Raw genomic sequence first — 13,349 nt, 5'->3', positions numbered from 1 at the left:
GATTGCCCACGTGGAGATGCTCTCCGATAACAAACCGAAAGCGAGATACGCGTCCAACTTCAGCATTTTTTCAGAACTCCCTAAAATACTTAGCGTGCCTCATGTCATTATAACATGGGTGTCTTTAGTCGTTCTCAATGATTCCGAGCAGACTTGTACGTAATCCGTTACAAGTAACGAAATTACTTGTAATCCGTTACATTTATCGGTAATTTAGTAACGGAATAATTACATATCTGCTAGAGTAATTTTAAAGTAATTCCCTTACATATTTTATGTAACGGGTTCCTTGTAATCCGTTACATTTTTTTAGGACCAGCCCCCCCCCCCCCCCCTCTTCTAAAGAAAAAGTCGTTTTCATTTTGGTAAAGTTGAGCGCAGTGACACTGTCACGCGAATTGATCAGCGCAAAGGAAGCCTTGGCACTCTTCAGTTCCGCAAAGCCTTTTTTTTTTTTTTTTTGCAACACCAAGCCCCTGAACCTAACAATAATGTCAAAAGATCTAAAAAAACATTTCTAAAAAAAAAGGGGGGAAGGGGGAGGGAGAGGGGGGGAGCAAGTTATATCCGCTTTTTTTAGTGTCTTTGTTTTTTCTTTGAGATCGAAGGCGGGGAGAGGAAGACACCAAGGAATTGTATGGCTCCTCGAGAAGTTCAAGGCGTTCGCTCTCGGTTATAGTGACTAGGACAATTTTCATAATGTCACAACACGAGGCAAAGCGCCGTGTACTCTAAAATCCACTGAAAGAGATGTGATAATCACTCTGCCAACCTATTCGTCTTCTAGACTAGATCATCCTAAAAAAATAGCCCGGCCGCGATGTTTTTCCACAGCACATCAAAGCGGCCTTCCCGTTGACATCGCAGCCATCGAGGACTCCGCCGCATTTCGCGAAGTGTTTCAGCAATATTGCAATACCCACTCCCCTCTTTAACGCCTCACGGCCTTGACGGTATTGTAAATAAATAAATAAATAAATATGTGAAGGTGTTATTGCCACAAGCGTCCTCGTTCGTCAATGCTCACTTATCATCTTCTTTTAGAAAACAGGATGTATTTTTTCCTGCTTCTTTCACCTTATTTGACCATGTTTTAAAAGCTATTTACTTTTTTTGTAGTCCAACTTTTAGGGTTGGCCCACTTTATTTGTGAATTCCAGCCAGTTTATTTGCATCTCAGTTACCCTTTTTGTGAGTCGGCTTTTTGCGAGCACTTCGAAAATGGTAATAGTCTTCCTTTTTGCTTCCTGTTTTTTACCCCAGCAGGACGCATCTTATCTCAAGCAGATAGTTTTACAAATAAAACATAATGGTGGCTAACGTAGACTTGATATTCTGGGCTTGAGAAGAGAGTGAAACTCGTGAGTGGGGCCATTGCGCGGCTTACTTAGTTCTCTGCCCTTCGCTGCCCGTGGCATCAGCGGACGTCAATCTGGAGAACACCGGAGTAAACTGCAGTCGGCCCGTGCTCTGTGAGTTTTTGAACGGCACCAAGAAAGGTACACATGGCAAACGTGCGTTCACATTTCCTTGTTTTAACCAACGTTCTAATTAATTGTTGTTATGAGTGTCCTGTTGTTTTCTTCTCGATTATCTATATTTAAATATTGGAAACGTTTTTTACAATTCACCAACGTCTCAACCGAGGCTCGACCTGTTCAGAACCAAAGGAAGAAGAATATCGAGCCAAACCTTATTTATTATTTAATTATCACCTTACTGTTACCAACTCTACTGAAGCTCTCGAATATCAGGCAGCGGCTGCAACGACGAAGCTTTGCTCTATCTTAGAGGTAAATAGTAGTTCCATTGCTTCGCTGAAAAAGCTCAATACAGAGCATAAAACATTCGAGAGCCACAATATGGCACTCCCACCCAGTGCCTCAGTTCAAATGCGTAGCGGTCGACATATTGAGTAAGAAATAACGCAAAATGTCTGACGAGACTTTCGGAATCAGCTATTGCTCAAAATACGCACGGTCAATAAATGGAACAGGTGGCAACAATAAGAGCTTGAATAACCTTCTTCCCTTTGTTTCTTAATTGAGGAAAATATTGTTGAAAGTAACGCCACGAAAGTAACGGATTACTTTTGGAAGTAACGGTCACTTACATTTATGGGAGGGTAATTGTAATTGTAATAAATTACAATTTAGCTTTGAGTAATTGTAAACGTAATTCCTTACTATTTTTCAGTAACGTGTACAAGTCTGATTACGAGCAATGTTATCTTTGAAACCACCCCTTTAAAACAAATATTTGACAATTTAAGTACTCGGAATTTATTAATTATCCCATTATATTCAGCTCTAGCAATTTTCTTTTGACAGACCGCTACGGCATCAGGCTTCTTTATTGTGCGATGCGTACTTTCTGCAGTAGAACTTTTGCCCGTTTTTTTCTGGAAACACCCTATATGTCAGAACAAATATTTTATACGTTTGGGAACAGGACTCCGCCTCCATCAAGTCTGGCGCATCAGGCAATAGTGACAACCACTGTACAGTCAGAGCAGATTAAGACATATTTAGATGGATTATACATATGTAGTTTTTAGATACATAACTATATACACAATGGAGTCAATTATGCCTTTAGTACAACACATGCATATGATCCGTCCACTACAAGAGGAATTTCTAATATTTAAAAGCCTGAAGAATTCAAGTGAAACTATACCTCGTTTAGGCTTAGGTCCGAGCGTGGCGGATGTTATGAGCCGAAGGGCCAATCAAACAGCAAAAGACACACAAAGCCATGACGAGTTCTCTGCAGTTCATAGGACTACAGGAGTAGCCGGTATTCGCCATCTCTCTGTGCGTGCTCCTCCACCGGCTAGTTCTATCAAGCGCAGAGAGCACGCTATGGCTTTGCGCTTTTTGCAATGTTTTATTGGTCCTCCGGCTCACAACATTGTCCGCGCTGAAACGAAGTATATATGAACGCCAAATGAATAGCACTGAAAGTATGAATATCCTAAATGATGAGAACCGTCTTCGTGAATGCGCAAAAAAAAATCATGCAAAAGGAAAACGTACATACGAGTATTACATGTAGCAAGCACATTGAGTGATGTAATCAGAATTCAGATACAAAAACTGGTCAAAAAGAAAAGGACGAAGAATATTACGAAATGAGATAGGAAATTAATCCACATTTCTAAATCTTCGAGTCATGCATATTCTGTTGCAGTCCTATGAGCACAGCATTAGTTTCCAGCTTGGTGTGTTAAATAGTTTCGAATATAGCTTTATTTCTCATCTAAAAATGATGCTGACCCCTCCTCATTACTCGGTTGCTCTTATACTTTCTTAACATTAGCAATATTCAAGCTTGCTGCTGTTGCAAGACCTTAGTTATTTTATGAGTTCGTATGTTTATGGTCATGAGGAGGCCGACTTGTGAGGAACGTAAGTGACCCTACAGACAACCCAGAGACTCCAGGTGCATCACGTGATTAATGACTCTAAATGAATAAAAAAAGATAAGGCTTCAAGTATTTTCTTTTTTTCGTGTACAAAAAAGAACTCTGGTTTCTTACTCTAAGGTAAATTCACATTTTTTAGCTGTGTTTACGCGATTAGTAAGAGGCGGAAACATTTTGAACCATGCGAAACACACACTGCTCGCAAGTAAAACCCCTGCAGGTCTATCGCCAAATGAAATGAACACACGTCGGAGGTCCAGTATCTCGTTTAAATCCCCTCCACAACTATGATGCACCTTGCTGTTTCGATCACTTGTGATGTATCTTCCGATGAGTGTATAAATTGCTATAAGCCGCAAACGCTCTACTGCAGGTCTCTCACCTGTACGGCTTCTCTCCTGTGTGAGTCCTGTCATGATTAGTTAAGATGCATTTCTGAATAAATGCCCTGCTGCACGTGCTGCACTTGAACGGCTTCTCTCCGGTGTGAGTTCTAACATGAGCCTTCAAGTTACCCTTATGCGTGAACGTTTTTTCGCAGGCACCTCAACTGAAGGGTCTCTCGCCAGTGTGAGTCCTCTCGTGGATGGTGACATCCTGTGCGGAAGAGCTTGAGTGAGGACAGAAGCGGCACGGGTGATTGTCCGGTTGTCGGTGCGTTGGCTGCTTGTGTGGGCCCGAATTATTGGTCTGGGGAGAGGTGTCACCTCTGCGGCTGGCACGGTCGAATGTACCTACTTTGTCGACATAGCCTGCTCCGATCCAGTCTGTTGGGATGACACGACAGAGCAAGAAAGGTCGGCGCATTTTTAATTGTTCTGAACATGGTCCATTATACCTACATTATGCCGGTGCGGCCACGTGGGCATTCGTTCATTTGAGATGTTACAAAGGTTCATTCGCAAAGCTTGTAAATGTCTACAGGCGGTCGTTTAAGACTCGACTCTGGCAGCCCCATGGTGCGGCAGCTGTGGTGGCTTGCACGTTCTGCTACCCAAGTGCGGAAGGGAAGTCAAGCCGCCGCGGTCGCTGCTGCACAGTGTTGGCGGTAACGTGTTACAAGTAACGTCGTTACCGGTGGCGCCTTTCGTTTTTCAGTAACGTGGTAATGTAATTGTTACTTTTCCAAGACAGTTACGGGTAACGTTGATTATTTCAAGTAACAGATAACGTAATTACGTTACTCATTACATCTTCCGAAAATTTGAAAAACGATGTTAGCACAGAACGAGCGGGTTGGTAGGGATAATTAAACTTGAGGAAGAAAACGTGTTTGTCCCTCCCTTCTTGTTTTCTTCCTAAGTTTAATTTAAAAACGAACACCTGTATTTTTTGCCAGTTTCTATACATCGCTTTACCTAAAGTCCAGGCGCAGCTGATGCTACAAGCTGATGGGAATTACCAGAAAGAGGGAAAAGGGAACCATCATGGTGTTCTGCGTGTTCCTGTACGTGTTCAATCTTCGATGAACCAACCAGAAACAGTCATGGCCCACTGACTTGTGATTTTGCCGCTGGTTGATTCGTCCCATTAGCTCGTAGCGTCGGCTGCGTCTAGATTTAAGCTGAAACGTAGAACATGATTCAAGTAATTAATTATTGCACTCATTCTACATATTTTTCTAAAGTTTGCTTCTCTTTTTCCCACGCAGAAATTCCCACTTTAGAAAATCTCCAACGTCCGCGCCCGTCATCCCAGTGTCGAAAAACGCTGACACCAAAATAAAACAAAAACGCTGTTACCGTCAATTTCTAAATAAAAAGTAACGCAAAAGTAACGTGCACTACTTTCTGTCGGTAACGGTAACGCGTTCCTTTATTTCACATGTAGCGAATAACGTATCTTTCCTTTTCTACGGTAACGCATACAACACTGCGGCTGCATAACGCTGCCAGTACGGAGCGCTGGGTGATAGGGTGTTGACATTCATAATGATCGTGACTGTGTATTAAGTAGCGCTGGAAGGGTCATTCACACACCCACAGATTATTATGTTACACAAAATAGCATTCAATAGGCTCGTAGAATAATCGTTGCGTAGCTTTGAAACTTGAAAAATCGCTAAGTTACACACCGAATATTTTACGAGCGATTTAAACAGGGAAAAACGCGGTTCTATATCGACAATGATGTGGACAGTTGCCAGTCTAAAGCTAAACTTCGGCGACACAAATAATGCAGGCAGAAAATATTCAATCATTTGAACAACGAAAATTTATTGGGCTATTTTATTCATTAAAAATCATTTATAGTGTTTTGACAGCCACTCGATCAATCGAAACTAAAAAAATACTTTTTTTTTTAATTAATAAACTCAACACGGTACATTTTTTGGATATCAGTCAAGGAATATGGTGCAGCAATTGAAACTTTGAGTGCTCGGAAGGAACGTTCTTCCAGTAGAGCCCACCTTGATTGTTTACTTTCATTTAAGTTTTCGTTTCTCAGACTTTAAAATATAACTCCTTTATCTCCCCCCCCCCCCCCCCCCCCCCCATTTCCTAAGAAAATAAACGTTGCATTGTGTTGTGGTGTACTTTTCTGCTCGGTGCAGGGCACTAACCAAACCTTAAAGAACTTTCCACGTGGAAGAAACTTGTGTACCACATCTGACTCCTTAGACTGAGGGGTCTCAAACACGCGGCCCACGACTTGCTGGGACGCGGCCCGCAGGCAACCGACTACGTGTCGCGGTGCCAATGTCCAGAGCGCTGGAAATGGCATGCTCCATCTTGATCACATTTCGCCGATTCATTTTTACTCAAAATGTAGCCCTGCTCTTTTAACGTATTCACATAGTTTATGCTTATCTCTGTTCATTTGCCCTTTGTTTCTCTTTATATTTCGCTTGCCAGATTTTTGTAATGTACAATAATTCCGCGGCTAGACTGCAAGCGCAAGCTGTTCGTTGAAGGATGCATTTCGTCGGCGCGACCAATCAGCAGGAGCAACTGGCAAAGATAAAGCTACGAGACTGGTTTCCAAATTTCCACACTATCTCTTTTAGCCACCTACGGCTCCTCCCCCTTCCCCAAGCCGGGTAGCGACTCGACCCGTACAGGAGGCCAACATCTCTCCCGGCTTTGCCTTTCCTTCTCTGGACCTCACAGCAAGAAGAATAAGAAGAAGCTCGGGATTCTCACCTTCAAAAAGCTGTTACGATTAAAATACAAGTAATTGTTCGAGTGTTGTGATAAAAATCGTCTGGAAAACAACAACTGTCACATTAACTGATTGTTTTTCGGGACATCTTGAGCTTGATTAATTCCTGGGTGGATTGAGCAACGGAAACGACGGTGTGCTTGTTCTATTAAAATGCCAGCATGTTGGTGGAGCGGAGCCATTATATTCTTATCACATCAGGTCAAGGCCCAAAGCAGGCTTATAAGCAAATCAAATGTAAAGATGTCACTAACAAATCTTTGACATAAAAAAAGTGAAGCACAAGGTCCCTCTCCTCCCTCGTCGTACGTTGGCCCTCGACTTTTCAGGCGTGGGATACCTGGCCCCCACTCTCAAATGAGTTTGAGGCCACTGCCTTAGAGTTTCCACCTTCTTCCACAAAACAGCACTCAATAAGCTCGTAAAATACTCGTTTTGTACCTTAGAAACTTAATAATTTGCGAAGATGTTTTAAAAGATGTTTCAATTCGACATTCGAATGCACATTTGCCAGTCTAAAGCTAAAGCTAGGTGTCACAAATAATGTTTTGAGAAAATCTTCAAGTATTTAAAACAGCCAAACCTTTTTGGGTTATTTTATGCGTCAAACGGAATTTGTAGCCTTTGTGAGAGCTACTCGATCAACCGGAACTAAAGGAAAAAATACAATTTTGTGATATAAATAAGCAACTCAGCATGGTACATTTCTCTGATATCAAAAAAGATGTATTAATTGCAACTTGGAGTGCTCGAACTAAAAGTTCCTTCAGTTGAGCCCAGCTTGTTTGTTTACTTTCACTATAGTTGTAGTACACGGACTTTGGAATGTAACCCCTTTATCCCACGGGAGGAAAACTTTGTGTACCACTTCAGACTCCTGACATTTTCCACCTTTTGGAAAACCAAGCTTACAAAACGTTTTTCAATCCGTGTGGAACCAACCGTTCATGAACATGTGAGGGTGTGCTAACAAGGCGCGAGGCTGGATGAGTGTTTTCCCGTGTGCGTCTTCGCATACCTGGTGTTGTTAGTTCTCTGGGCACCATAAGATCAGGGGCAGAAGTCGCACCGCCGTCCGTCCAACCCTGCGGGTCCATCTTGCATGGTTGCCGCTGGATTTCGGCCTTTTGGAAAGAGAGCTCCGCGCTCCTGTCCTCGCAGTCCGTTCTCTGCCATTTGTTGTCGAATGCTGCGTGGGCAATTTCTGTTAGGAGTGAAGGCAAAATTTTATTTAGTTGCCTTCTTTTTATTTAGACTACACCAAAAGAGAAGCCCAACCAGAACAAACTCCAAGAACAAGCAAACAGAGACACATCGTGCAGATAAAGTAGAGAAATTCAGGGGTTTACATTCGTATTGGGGTGTGATTCAAAAGGTAAAATAATCAAAGCACGAACAAACACGCGCATCATAACTGGATATTGAAAATCCCGAAAAGGTCGATTGTAAAAAATGCACGTGAACAAAACTTAAAAGCAATACTTCTCTATTAACTACGTACTACAAATGTTTCACTTCACCTTCAAACACTCGCTAAACATTACGTCGAAACAATCCCACACAAATCGAGCAAGACACAACTGAATATGATCAAGGAGCATTGTTTAGTTACGTCGCTCCTGCTCTGTAATGCTGAAAAAAGGCAGGCATGACACAAAACCAACTGTACGGTATTTCGCCGCCATAGGTTTTGAGAATTACACGTCAACAAAAACGGGGATACTGTGTGTCGGCGAACAAATCTATGGAAGGAATAAGGTCGCAAGTAGTTGGCTGAGCTGTGGCCATTCCTTATTGGATCCGACTAGTTGGTCCCATTAATCTGGGGAAGTCTAAGCCCAAAGGTCTGGCACTGCCAAAGTTGAGCTGGGCTGGTGGCTGGCCTCGGTCTGCAAAGTTTAGAAGAATGAGTACTAATAAACAGTCGCCAACACAAAGTTACTTTACCTGCCATCAAATATTGTCACATTCGATGAGCAAATCTAAAACTGAAGGATACCAGTGCCTGGAATTGCTCCAGTTGGCCATTCATTACTTCATTAAATTGCGCAGTAAATGATTAAGAATTCCGACGCAGAGACGAGAAAAAAGAAGGCAACAAACGGGAAAACGCGCATTTGCAGTTCAGTTTAATCAAGTAAAAAACTAAAGGCCACTTTCGAAATTAAACAGGACATGGATGACAACACCATTTATCAGTAGGAGGGTACCTGCCAGACATTTCAATCTGAAGGACCCGAAAAAAATAAGTACTATGGGACTACACCATTTCCAAGTCTGAATGTTTTGGCCAAATAACACTGACCATTTCTATTTCCACGAGAGATGTTTCAATATATATGCAGCGTCAAACCGCTAGCGAGGAGGAAAATGTGTGCCGGTTCCGTCTGTGCCGCATCCACGCGACTAATGCCACCATTTATAAAAAGATATGCAGTGCAGATCAATCATTCAGGCTCGCATTCTGCCAAAAACTAACATAAGCGGGGCCCACTTAGGAAGAACGAGTTTTAGCTGAGATACTTGGTTCACGTTCACGAGTTCCCCAAAAAACCGCATTGGTAAAAAACATTTTAGATCATCCAGAATTTGACCATAAAACGTTATAATTTGGTTAAGGCATCTCTAGTATAAATGGATCACCATTCAACACCAGTACAAAGTTTCCAGTCCCTATTGCAAGGCAAATGTTTGTTTTCTCCTTTTTATTTCTTCCAACTCAAGACAAGCTTGAGTGGCTTTCTCCTCTTGACCTTAAGAGAAGGTGAAACGCTTCTTCCGAAAAATAAGATAGAGGTTGATTTCTGCGGTGTTTGATCCCGTAATTCTGAAGATTTGGTTTGTTTTCCCCGAAGATGTAACTAAATGCGAGAACACACGAAAGACCTTTGACCAGTCGTTACGTCATAAAAGGATCTTTCGGCCGCCAAGCGCGTGTCGCTCGTGAGCAATCGCAGGCTTGCCACTCCCCTGCACTTGCAGCAATCATGACGCCTTTTTTTTTTTCCCCTTTTTAAAAATAGCAAGAGTCGCGTGCATAACTTTGACAGGCACTGAAGATGCGCGAGAGCGGAGATTCCGGAAACTCCTTTTATGACGGCACGCTCCGGGAAGGAGGGTCTTCAGCGGTACTTTCAAAATTATTTTCTACTGCCTTCGTGCATGAAATTGAAAAATAATTTAACCATTGGGCTTCCTGGAGGGCAAATTAAGACAATTTAAGTGTGTTTCCTCAATTACAAAACCGCTTCAGCTTTCCTTTGAAGACGTCTCATCTTCGAGACCGCCATAGCTTTACACATTTCGAATCCCTCGTTAGTTCATTCGTAGTTTTGTTTATGCATTTTTAACAACTTCTACACACCTCCTCTGTAAAGTCTTCGCGGACCCTGAGAGCATGGTTCAGGCTGGAACATGGCTCGTATTACTGATTTTGTTCAGCCCTGTTCCGCCAGCTTTTCAAAACCAACTTTAGGGGTCGGTCTTGGTACCTGGTGAGAGCGATAGCATTCTCGCTTACTGATTGGACATGACGCCTCAGCGTTTTGCTCTGCGAGAGTTATCGACAAGTGCGAAGTCATGTCACTAGATAATCTCTAGTCTGTTCGCGAGTCCTTTTGGTGAGAGCTACTCACCAACATACGGATGGTGACAGGGTTCTCGAGGTATTTAAGGTATTTGTCCCGAGTACTACTTACATAGAAGAATTTGAGCTATATAGGGCAGCGGGGCTGGAAATTTGCAGAGGGAGCGCTTTGTTGTCGATCTCATCGAACGGGAAGTATAGCAGACCATTTTAGTTTCAGCTTGCGTCCCGTGTCACTTTCTCGTGGCACTCGCAAGCTTTTAGCAGACGGCTGCCTTTATTCCGGTTCGTTTACGGAAGACGTAAAAGATTTTCTTGTTTTCTCTTTGTCTGCGAATGACGCTTCGTAGCAGCCGAATTCTGTTGTTCACCTAAGTTAGCAGACTAGTCATCTGCAGACGTTTTCTTGACTCGCTCCGTAAAGACCCGGTAACACTGCTCGTACACCAGGCAAAAAGCAGTGTGCAAATACCATCTGAGGCTCGTTTCTTTCTCGTGTCATTTCATATTGGGCCTACCAAAACTGACTGCGGACGTGTTCAAAGCATACATATGTGTGCTTTGAACAGGTCTGCAGATAGTTTTCTTAAGACCCAATATGAGAGTACGGTCATAAAGGAACGAAGTTCGGCAGTTAACACACTTGTGACTGTTTACGACCGGAGGGGCTTGTGAACCATCTTGTGACTGCTGATGACCGGCCGCTGCGCTGAAGGTCATAAGTAGTCACCAGTGTTTTAAGCATGAGCGGTTGTAAGCATAGCAATAAGAAATTAATATACCTGCCTTTACTTGAGCAAACAATAAAGCAAACACGCAGATAGTGCACGCCGTTTCACCGTATTAGAGACCACCACCATCAGAGATTCTACATAATAAACCAAAAGTAAGACACACTATTCAGTTTGTCCGCATTAAGGCACACTTTGAGGGGTTATACAGATTCAATCAATAAATGTATGAAAGGCTTTGAAAGGAGTGGGAGGGGCGGGGGGGGGGGGGGGTGAGGGCGTTAAATAGGCAAAGTGAGGTAAAGCAGACAATGGAAAGTTTACACGCTGCAGGCTCAACTGTAGCCATCTCATTTGATCCGACTCTGTCGCATACGTGTAAAGACATAATGTAGCACAAAGACGTTGCACCACAGAAGGGGGACTCGGCTGGTGACAGACCAACTTTCCAAAGCTGCAAAATGTCGTTCACATCTGCGTCCAAATTCCTGCCGAGTTTGATCTGCAAGGTTAGAAAGACGACGGTTAATAAACAGGAAGGAACGGAAAGCGACAATACTTGTTTGTACCTTTAACTACGTATATTTAGCACGGTGAAACTGTTTGCGAAATTAAAAAAAAAAACAAGCATCGCAAATGAGGAATGAAAGAGTAAAATTAAGATTTACATTTGAATGAGATGAGTATGCACTGATCACCCCAACAAGGCAATATTCAGAGCCAACCTAGCGAATCAGTACACGAGATGTATCGTCCACTTCAACCCCTGCTATACTATGCTGTGATTGAAATTCTGTTCTCGTGAGTTTGACACGCCGTATTCCGAAAACAAAATGAGTATTAAAACTTGGTTTGGGGCTGAGGCGTATGAAGATGCGACCCATTAGGTCTCAGATTAATGGAGGTGAACGCAGTACAGCTGCGTTTGCATCTTCGGGTGTCAGTCGTCCCAGCTCTTCTTCTTAGAAGTTGTTTAGATTTCAATGGCTGCTGTGTGAATCTTCTTTCCTTCACCATCCTGTACTGCCTTGGTCGACTGTTAAAGAGACACATCATGTATGAGATTAATAAATTCTGGTGTTTTCTAGCTGAGGAACAACCTTAGGTGTCTACTTCTGCCGGTTGATAACTCCAGTCCTGAACAAGACAACAAGGCTGAAGAGGCAGCGGTAGCTCCAGAGTAGAATCCCTTAATCTTTCTTGGCGGCCCTCACAGAGTGGTGGCAACACTTGCGTCTGCTAACGGAGAGGCCACCTTATCTTCCGACACTACAACCTATTGTCCCGACACTACAACCTATTGTCCCGACCAGCCCTTGCTGAAGGATATGAAGATCGACCCTATGCATCAAGTTCCCGTTTCTCAAGAACGGTTCGACAATCGTGTGGAGTCGTTTGTGGTTGAGGCGCTACAGTCATATACTAACAGCTGTCATATACTAACAATGAAAAACAAAATATCTAAAACTAACCTAAAAGTAACATTTCTTAGTAATGGCAAGTAAGGACACCGATATATCGATGCAGTCGCAAAATGGTAATGGAGCTCTGAAACACGTTAGCTTTTTTCCAAGCTAACGAGTTACGATATTTTGTTACTTATTTTCGGTAATGGACACAACACTGCCAGGAAGCCTCTTACTGTTTTGCCGAAGCCAAAGTCCAATAGCACAAGGCTCGCTGGAGCGCGAACGTTATCGCCGGCATGGGCCTTGAGAGTGACGCACACGGGCCCGCACAAAGAAGCGCCACGAACTGCATGAAGAAGCAAAAGGGATTAGACGACTGCATTGCTGGTGCATTCACATGCCCACTGAAGGGTAAAGGAGAATGCCAGTTGTTTTAACTTGCGTCAAGAGTGATATCAATGTTGATGAAGATGACTGAGCCGCCATTGCCGACCTTCTGTTTTTTTACCGAGATGTCGAGCTACTGAAGCGGGTGTTGACGAGCCTCCACAAAGGCCTATGCTGGGGAGGACACAATAGCATCTAAAGGAGCAATAATTAACCTGTCTTGCTGTGGCAATGATGAAGTGAAGCGATCGGAATAAGACGGAACAAAAACGGAAGGTCGGTTATGGCGGCGAACATCCACAACTGCCTGAAAGCGTATATAGGAATTATTCACTGGACGCAATATTTGTGGGTGCTGTTTAGAGCTCATCCTCAAAACGAGGTCGCATCAATAGGCTGCTAAGACCGGCACTCTTGATGGTGCGGAATGCACGTTGCAAAAGAACTGTGGAAGCTCGCCATCAGCACGCGCTCAGCATTAAGCTCCCCATAAGACAATCGAAAGTACCAGACCATAGCCACCTCAATACTCAGAAAACCTAGCAGGTCGACGACAGAACCCTGTATAGTGTCGCAGATTTTGAGCTCGAGGATATGGTAGCACAGAGCATCAAAGAGTCATTTCTCGGAGAACCTGGACGTCAGCA

At 43.2% G+C, this 13,349-nt stretch overlaps 1 long non-coding RNA gene across 1 annotated transcript; it reads right to left on the bottom strand.

Annotated features, from left to right (window-relative positions):
* Window positions 1–8,123: 8,123 nt before the first annotated feature.
* LOC121834100 lies at window positions 8,124–12,708 on the bottom strand. The gene is made up of 3 exons (XR_006077044.1): window positions 12,549–12,708; window positions 11,231–11,408; window positions 8,124–8,478 (listed from the first exon to the last, which is right to left on the bottom strand). It is a non-coding gene; the product is annotated as an uncharacterized LOC121834100 (long non-coding RNA).
* Between the last annotated feature and the right edge of the window lie 641 nt (window positions 12,709–13,349).

Source organism: Ixodes scapularis, unplaced genomic scaffold, assembly GCF_016920785.2.
Source record: "Ixodes scapularis isolate PalLabHiFi unplaced genomic scaffold, ASM1692078v2 ptg000494l_1__unscaffolded, whole genome shotgun sequence".
Taxonomy (NCBI): Eukaryota; Metazoa; Arthropoda; class Arachnida; order Ixodida; family Ixodidae; genus Ixodes; species Ixodes scapularis.
Note: the sequence above shows the minus strand (reverse complement) of the source record. Positions and strands in the feature narration are given on the sequence as shown.